The sequence below is a fragment of the Chrysochloris asiatica genome, unplaced genomic scaffold (assembly GCF_000296735.1).
Source record: "Chrysochloris asiatica unplaced genomic scaffold, ChrAsi1.0 scaffold00087, whole genome shotgun sequence".
NCBI classification, from domain to species: Eukaryota; Metazoa; Chordata; class Mammalia; order Afrosoricida; family Chrysochloridae; genus Chrysochloris; species Chrysochloris asiatica.
The window spans coordinates 9,805,792-9,815,624 of NW_006408605.1; the positions used below are offsets into that span (position 1 = coordinate 9,805,792).

The following is a 9,833-nucleotide window of genomic DNA, read 5'->3' on the forward strand; positions in this document are numbered from 1 at the left end:
AAATTATAAAAAAAAGGCAAGACTAACTAGTCTGATAAAGATTGGTGAAACCCATGAGACTGGGGCCCTTTCAAGCCTGGAACTGAACCCATTCCCAGGGATCAATTTTCAGACCAACAATAGACAGGCTAATACCATGAAAAACAGTTAATAATACGAGACCAAAAGGGCAGCATTTGTCCTAAAACAAAGCTCAGAAGTAAGGATGAGGCAGGCAAGAATGAAAAACAGAAACAAGAAACACAGGAGCAAGCAGAAAGAGTGGTGTTACATTGTGGAGATTGTAACCAATGTCATGAAACAAAATGTGTGTACAAGGGGATTTCAAAAAGTCCATGGGGAAATTCCATTATCTTCAATTCCGTTTTCCACACACTTTTTGAAATCCCCCTTGTAAACTGTTGAATGGAAAACTAACTTGCTCTGTAAACTTTGAACTAAACCACAAAAAAGTTTTTTGGCTTTTTTTTTTAAATGCTCCAAAGTGAATCAGCACGCATGTTTTAGAAAATATGGTATTCTGAACCTGCTAATTCTTCATCCTAATTCAATAAGTGATTGAATAAAAATAATAAGGACTACAGGGTTGCTATGAGTAGAAACAGACTCGATAAACACTTAACAATAACCATTTTTAATGGCCTATTATGTGTCAGGAGCTTCATGTTTGTTATTTGTTATTTCCATGCCTCAACAACAATTTTACAAATTAGCAAGACTTCTAGCTTGACCAGTGCTAAAGTACTTGCTTTTTCCATACCACCGCTGAGTCTCTATGAGGAGAGATACACTTTCAGCTTCAGTATTATTGCCATCTGAGAATTCACTAATCTTTCCAAACCACTTCCACAAATGTCATATTATTTGAAAGCATGACACTAGAGAGCAAATGGTATAAGTATCATTTTACAGATGAGGAAAATGAGCAAATGAGAGAATTTAAGTGACTTTACCAAGATCACAAAGATATTGTTAGAGCCAAAATTGACCACAAATTGGTACTGTTGAACAGAACCACAAGGAGAAATCGAAACCAGGTCTGCTCACTACACTGTGTCTCACCACAGTGTTGTGAAAAAACTGGTTCATGGTAGCAGTAAACTGTGTCACTATATAATAATCACTGAGAATAAAAACAGAAGGAGACAGAATGGTATAGACATTCTGAATTCAAGATAGAACACCCACATGAAAAGCTTGGCTTCTTCTCTTCGATCCCTCCTACACAAGATGGGTTTCTTCCAGCTTTAGCCAGTTTAGCAGGCCAGAAAGAGCCACTGAACCAGGTCACATGACTTACTATGCTCAAGAGATCTGACTACTCAAAGAGAGATATAGAACCTTTATGTGGTCACTGAGTCTTTCTCATAAATCAAGTTTTGCAAGACCATCTCACTTTCTAAATAAAGACATTTGTAAACTTTTTTTCTTTTTCTTTTGAGATCTGTTTTCTAAATTTGGCTTCCAGAATCACTCTGGGGTTCTGTGTGGTTAATTTCTTTTTCTCCAAGGATTTTTATACAAGGGACCAAATAGAAAATAGATATTGAGAGTCTGACAATTTGAACACTGGAAAGGACTTTAGCCTCCAATGTTATCCTTGACAAATGAAGACAGAGAGACAACAGAAACAATTTCGTTTGCTCGAAGTCACACAGCTTAGTTGACGGCAAAACTAGTTCTGGATTCTTGACTTTTTACCTAATGCTCTTTTTCTACTTTTCAAAATCCTGACTCTGCTGGCCTATGAGCCTGAACAAGAAAGTCACTTACTTAGCCTTTCTAAACTTTAGTTTCTTCTCCAATGAAATTAGGCTGATAATATATCTATCTTTTAGGGGTTTTGTAAAAACTAAGTTAGATGGGAAAATGTTTCAGACAGTGCCTACCATGTAGAATCTAGCTAAGAGCGCAGGCAATGGTGCCAGACTGCCTAAATTTTCATTCCAGCTCTGCCACATATTAAGCTAATGTGTTGGCCTAGTTACTTAACTTCTCTGTGTCAGTTTCTTCAGCTGTAAAATGGGTATAATAATGGTTTTTATTTCACTAAAACTGTGAATCAAATAAAATAGTATGTGTTAGCCACTTAGAATAATGCTTGCTTGGCACATGATAGGTACTGCTGTTGTTTATTAAGGACCTCTGGTGGAGTATTGGTTACAAGTTGGGCTGCTAATCTCAAGGTCAGCAGTTTGAAACTACCAGCTGTTCTGCGGGAGAAAGATGAGGCTTTCTGCTCCCGTAAAGATTTACAGCCTCAGAAACCCTATACAGGGTCGCTATGAGTCGGAACCAACTCGACGGCACACCACCACCAGCACATTGTTTTTTTATTATCTTGTGTCATTTAAAACAGTTCTGATTCATAGTGACCCCACGTGTTAAAGAGTAAGACTGCCCTACGGGGCTTTCTTGACTGTAATCTTTACTAAAAGACATCACCAAACTGTTCTTCCACAGTATTTTTGAGTGGGTCCCAATCACCATTTTTTGGCTCCCTGCTGAGAGCAAACCATTTTTGTCACCCAGTGACCTAACTATTGTTGTCATTCTTGTTAGGTGCTGTCGAGTTGGTTCCAACTCATAGTGACTCTGTAGCAGTACTTACTTATCAGTACTTATAACAGCCATTTTTTACATTGCCATACTTTCCCCCAAATTTAGCAGTTCTGAAATGATCCATTTTTATATGTTTTGGATGAATGCTATAATTCATAACAGAGTCTAATGTTCTGCTTAATAGCTATTTTATCACAGGTAGCCCCAGCTCCTAAACAAGAGGGATCGTGAACGATAAGGATTCCAGAGATGTCCACTCTCAGTGCTATCCCCATTTGCTCTCTAGGACAGCAGCCTCTCTGTCTAAGTTGTTCCATCTGGGATTATAATACTCCTTACTCTGTAAAGTGCTTTGAGATCTTTGGATGAAGAGTGCTATATGAGCATATTCTATTATCTCTTTTCCAGAGCTCACTTTTAGATTCAAATCCAGAAGCTCCCTAAAATAGACCACGGCAGAAGTACAATAAGGACACAGATGTATCTGCCCTGGAGTTTCACAACCAAATAATAAATTCACACTTGACACCGCCATTGTTTCCTTCTCCATGTTGCAGCATATCTCATTTGGATTGGATAAGAAAGTGAGATGTCCTCATGCTGAATGTTGTTGCTGTTTTCTCAGAGGTACCCCCAGCCCTACCTCCTTCTCTGTTTTCCTGATTTGCGTATTTAGAATTCTCTCCTGAGGTCAACAGGAACTATGAGGTTGATTTAACTCTGTGGGCGTGAGGCAGGATAAGAAGAAACTATTCTCTTATTCCCACATCCTCAGCCTAGTGGACTTTTGGGTGTTCAATTTCACCTGGTTTCTATCTCATACTTCAGGTCATGTGCATTCATTTTCATTTGGCTCCTAGAGACTTGTAGTTTCATCTGAAGTCAGTAATTTTAAGAATTTACTTTTCCTGAGTCTTCAACTCATAAATTTATGTATTCATTTTACCAAAAGGTATTTATTGAAAGCCTACTATGCGTAGCACTGACCCAGATTCTAAAGAAATAATAGCTAATGGCTCCTGCTAAAATTTAGGCAAACGTATAGTCGGGCAAGTTGTTTTAAGTAGCTCTAGCACCTGCCCTGGTCTCCCTTGTCCCCCATCCCCACCAACACACATATACTTCCCTCCTTAAATGTCTTCTCGGAGGCTCAGTGTCCCACTGTACTCAGCCCCTCCAATTTTGCTTTCTGAGAACAGACTGTGTTTTGCAAATGTTAGACCCTCAATGTTGTTGTTCTTGTTAGGTGGTATCAAGTCAGTTCTGACTCATAGTGACCCTATGCACAAAGAACGAAATGCTGCCCGGTTCTGCGCCAGCTTCACAATTGTTGTTATGTTTGAGCCCTTATTGCGGCTACTATGTCAGTGTCTATGTTTATGGTGTGGTCTTCCTCTTTTTCACTCCACTTTTCTAAGCATGATGTCCTTCTCCAGGAACTGATCCCTCCTGACAATATGTCCAAAATACGAGAGATGAAGTCTAGTCATTCTTGCTTCTAAGGAACATTCTGGCTGTATTTCTTCCAACATAGATTTGTTTGCTCTTCTGGCAGTCCATGGTACTTTCAATATTCTTTGCCTTTGCCAATGTCAATTCAAATACATCCATTCTTCTACAGTCTTTCTTATTTGATGCTCAACTATCACATCCACATTGCTGCTGTTGGGTCAGTTCCAACTCATAGTGACCCTGTATAGGGTTTCTGAGGAGCAGTTGGTTGGTTTGAACCACTGACCATATTATGTTTAGCAGTCCAGTACTTATCCTACAGTGCCACACCATGACTTGGCACACATTAGTTCTCAAACTGACATCTGTGCTCTTGAACACTTGAAATAGGTCTTGTGCAGCACATTTGCCTAATGTAATACATTTGATTTTTTGACTGCTGCTTCCATGCACATTGATTGCAGATTCAAGCAAATTGAATTCTTTGGCAGCTTCAAACTTTTCTCCATTTATCATGATGTTATTTATCGGACCACTTGTGAGGATTTTCATTTTCTTTTTATTGAGGTGCAATCCATATACCAAAGCCTTGGATTCGTCTTGGATCTTCTTCAGTATGTATTTCAGTCCTGTTTGCTTTCAGCAAGGAAGATTGTGTCATCAGCATATTGCAAGTTGTTAATGAGTCTTCCACCAGTCCTAATGCCACGTGCTTCTTTAGAAGAATCCAGCTTCTCAGATTATTTGCTCAGATACAGGTTGAGTGTTGTTGCTGTTGTTTTTAAGTGCCATCGAGTAGGCTCCAACCCATAGCGACCCTGTCTGGGGCTTCCGAGGAGCAGCTGGTGAGCTTGAACTGCTGACCTTGTGGTTCAAACCAACTTTGCAGGCTAGCACATTAGCCCACAGCACCACAACTCTGACCCACAACATTCCTAATATTAAACCATTCAGTATCTCCTTGTTCTGTTCTAATGACTGCCTCTTGGTCTGTGTATAGGTTCTTAATGAGCACAATTAAGTGTTCTAGAATACCTATTCTTTTCAATGTTATCCACGGTTTCTTATGATCCACATAGTCAAATACCTTTGCATAGTCAATAAAGCACAAATAAACATCATTCTGGTATTCTCTGCTTTTAGTCAAGATCCATCTGACATAAAAAATGATATCCCTCTTTCCATATCCTCTTCTGAATCTGGCTTGAATTTCTGGCAGCTCCCTGTAGATGTACAGCTGCAACCATTTTCCAATTACCTTCAGCAAAATTTTACTTGCATGTGACATTAGTAATATAGTTCAATGACTTAAACACATTTCATTGGGTTACCTTTCTTTGGAATGGGCACCAATATAGATCTCTTCCTATCGGTTGGCCTGGTAGCTGTCTTCCAAACTTCTTGACATAGATGAGTGATCACCGCCAGTGTTGCATCAGTTTGTGGCAACATTTCAATGGGCATTCTATCAATCATGAAGTCTTGTTTTTCGTCAATGCCTTGGGTTCAGCTTGGACTTCTTCCTTTAGAACCTTGGTTCATGATCATATGGTATTTCTTGAATTTATTAAACACTGATAAATTCTTTTTGGTACAGTGATTCTATGTATTCCTTCTGTCTTCTTTTGATGTTTCCAATATCATTAAATACTTTTCCATAGAATCCTTCAATATTGCAAGCCAAGACTTGACATTTTTATTCAGTTCTTTCAGCTTGAGAAATGCTGAGCATGTTCTTACCTTCTGGTTTTCTAAGTCCAGTTCTTTGCAAATTTCATTATAATATTTTACATTGTCTTTCAAGCTGCACTTTGAATTTTTCTATTCAGCTCTTTTACTTCATTATTTCTTCCAGTAGCTTCTCTATACTCAAGAGCAATTTTTAGTCTCCTTACATTCCCCCCCACACTTTTTTTTTCAAAAAACCCCAACACTTTTTATTGTGAATTGAGTCAAAGTTTACAGAAAGATCATCAGTTTTACATTAAACAAATCATACACTTTGCTGTTTTGTTTTCTCTACTAGGATCCCATATATGTTTACTTTCTTTCTTTAAGTTTTTGTTGTGGATTGAGTGAAAGTTTACAGGGCAGATTATCAGTTTTACATTCAACAAATCATACATTATCACAATGACTACAATCCCCTCCATGTACCATAAGTTAACAAAATTTCTTTCTATTCACTTTAGTTCTTTTTTTTTTTTTTTTGACACTCAGGCATATATAATAATTTACACCACCAAAAGACACAGTCTACAAATCTGCCTCCTGACAGACAGCTCTTAGTTCCCTCTCTTCCCATGAATCTAGAATCCTCAGTCGCTCCCCCTCTCTATTTCCCCATCTCTGCCTCCATCTCTGGTGTCGCTACTTCTCTGGATAAGTCTCTCATTCCACTTGTGCTCTTCTCCCTTAATGGTCCTAGGTTCCTTTGTTTCTGGACTATAAGATTAACCGTTCCCCCATTTTTGTTGCAAAACTTCTACCTTTACAATTGTGACAGTCACAATTAGTCATGATAACAATCACTCATTACATACACTATGTTTTATCTCAATGATCGATATCCCCTCCATGCAACAAAAGTTATCACACTTCCTCTTTATGGTTCTTATTTCCATTCCACCCACCTTCAACTTTTGCCCTTTTGATTTTGAATGATTGAACATTCCGTGATGAGCATACCTTACTAGTATCGTTGTACCCTCTATATCTACTGTTTGCCTGAAAATTGGGCCATGAAGATGGGTTCCTTTCCAGATATAAAGCGTGGTCAAGGGCCACAGTCGGGTTCCTTCAGTCTCTTTCTGACCTGTAAGCCCTGTATTTTTGTATAATTTTGAATTTTATTCCACATGTTCTCTCAATCTATCCAGGATCTTCTAATGTGCTCCCTTTCAAGGAAGTTTGTAGTGGTAGTCAGGCACCATCTAGTTCTTCTGGTCTTAAAGTCATGGAGACTGGTGTTCACATTTTCCATTAGTTCACTGGACTAGTAGATTCCAAGCACCTTCAGTTCTCATCACTCTTCTTTCTTCCAACATGGAGAGACCAATAGTTGCACCTTAGAAGGCCACTCATGAGCTTTTAAGAGCCCATATACTACTCACCAAAGTAGGATGTAGAGCATTATCTTTGTAGACTATCTGACATTCACTTTTGTGTTTTCTTTGTTTCTTATCTTTTTAATGACCTTTTGCTTTCTGCATATATGATTTTCTTGATGTCATCCCACAATTTTTCTGGTCTTCAGTCATTAGTGTCTAATGCATCAAATCTGTTATAGAAAGGGTCTCTAAATTCAGGTGGGATATGTACAAGGTCATTTGGCTGTCCTTGACTTATTTTAATTTTCTTTAGCTTCAGCCTGAACTTGCATATTAGCAGCTGATGATCTATTCCAGTTACTGTTAGGTGTGGTCAAGTTAACTCCGACTTATAGTGACTGTATGCATAACAGAATGAAACACTGCTTCGTCTTGTGGCATCTTCAAACTGCTGTTACACTTGCTGAATATGATAAACTAGCCACATTAAAGAATAAATACCTGTTAAGGTCTAGGAGGGACCAGTCCCTGAAAAGGGACATCATGTTTAATAAAGTAGAGGGTCAGCGAAAAAAAGGAAGGCACTCAATGAGATGAACTAACACAGCTACTACAGTGATGGGATCAAACATAACAATGCTTGTGAAGATGGCGCAGGACTGGGGAGTGTTTATTTCTATTGTACATATGGTCTCTACGAGTCAGAACCAACCCAATAGCACTTAATAACAACAATAAGACCTAATGATTCTCTAAGCATCAGTGATATATTCATCCCAACAGTATTTGTCAAGCTAGTCTGCACCATGGTGTTGTTGCTGTTAGAGTCCTGGGCTAGTAACCAGTTCAAACCCATCAGCCACTCCTCGGAAACCTGATACAGGTTTACTATGAATCAGAATTGACTCGACAGCACCTAATAGGAGCACCATGCTCTGATAATTTAAAGATAAATAAGACGCAGGAAATCTCTGCTCTTGAAGAGTGTACACTTTAAGACAAAAAAGAGGGAACAGTATTTTTTTTAATTCAGTGAGATAATATGATTAGATTGAAACTAAAATAAGATACTACTTAAAAGGGTGGCCTCTCTAAGGAGGCAATACTTGAGTTAAGGTCTGAAGGATGAAGCCACATCAAAATCTGGGAGCAGGTAGAAGAAAGAAAATCATGAAAAGAACCTGAAACAGTAACAAGATTGATCAAGCAGTGTTTCCTTCTGTGATCAAAGTGCTGAAAGAAGGCCAGTGAAGTTGGAGGCTATTATAAGAAGGAGGAACAGTGCCACTGGATGAGGTTAGAAAGATAATTAGGAATCAGATTCATGCTGGGTCCTGTAAACTATGATAGGTTTGTATTTTATTCTAGCTACAATGGGAAGTTACTGGAGGGTTTAAGTATAAGAGTAACATGATCTGATTTACATTTAAAAGAATCATTCTGAGATATGGAGCAGAAACTGTGATGGTACAAGAGTGGAAGCTAAGACCAGTTAGGAAGTGGTTGCAGTATTCTAGGTGACTTTGACTGGGGTAGTGACCAAAATCAATCCATTGCTGTGGAATTGATTCCTAATCATAGTGATTCTATAGGACAGAGAAGAGCCATTGACTTTCCAAGGTTATAATCTTTATGGAAGTAGACTGCACATTTTTGTCCTATAGAGCAGCTGGTGGGTTCAAACCACTGACCTTGGCTAGCAGTCAAGCACTTAACTGTAGTGGCACCAGGACTTCCTGGAATAGTGAAAATGGAGATGAAAAAAAAAAAAAAGGATGAGTTCAAGATTAATATATATATTTAATTATTGCAGTTCAAATCAGCATATCTGGCTCATTTCAGCTCTTTCACTGCCAAACCTGGGGGCAGGGACTGTTTCTCCTTGCTGGTGATGACCAAAGTGTAGAGGTATTGACTGCATCGAACTTTAAACTTCACATTGTCCTTCTTTTTCTTGATCTTGACAGATTTGGCATCCTTTTACCTGGCTGGGAGCAGGAAGTCCTTGATTTCCTCAATTTTGCGAGTATGGCAGGAAGGCGTGCAGTGACGGGGGCGAGGACCAGTTCAGTTAGTAGCAAGAAGCAAGGAGGACAGCTCAAGATACAATTGAAGGTAGAACCAGTAAGACTTTCTGGAAGATTGCATCAAGTGGATGATGAAAATAAAGTAATCAGGGATGACTCAAGTTTTTAGCTTGAGCAACTGGGCAGATGATGATGCCATTTATTGAGATAGGAAACTCAGCATATAACATAACTTGGTAGTCAACATATAGATAGCATATACTGATGATGATGAGGAGAGAAGGCTGGTTTGAAAGAGGGTCTAAAACAGCACTGTTCAATAGAAATATATATAAGTCACACACGTGAAACACCTATGTAATTTTCAATTTTTTAACAGCCAGGTTTTAAAAAGTGAAAGCTTTTCATTTTAAGGAAAGCTATAGCCTACACAGGGTCGCTATGGGTCAGAACCGACTTGATGGCACTTAACAACACAGCCCATGCAAGTGAAGTTTTACTAAATGTAATAGTGTAGTGGTTACAAATCAGGCTGCGAACCTTAAGGTCAGCAGTTCGAAACTACCAGCGGCTCTGCAGGAGAAAGATGAGGCTTTCTGCTCCCATAAAGATTTACAGCCTCGGAAACTCTGTACAGGGACTCTATGGGTCAGAACTGACGCGACAGCACTTAACAACAACAACAATACAGAAATGGCTTCAAGCATACATTGACAGAGAACTTCCAGAGGTTCGAGCCGGA

General features: G+C 38.9%; 1 pseudogene; it reads right to left on the reverse strand.

The window, feature by feature from the left end:
- Positions 1 to 8,897: 8,897 nt before the first annotated feature.
- LOC102831368 lies at positions 8,898 to 9,128 on the reverse strand (annotated as a pseudogene).
- Between the last annotated feature and the right edge of the window lie 705 nt (positions 9,129 to 9,833).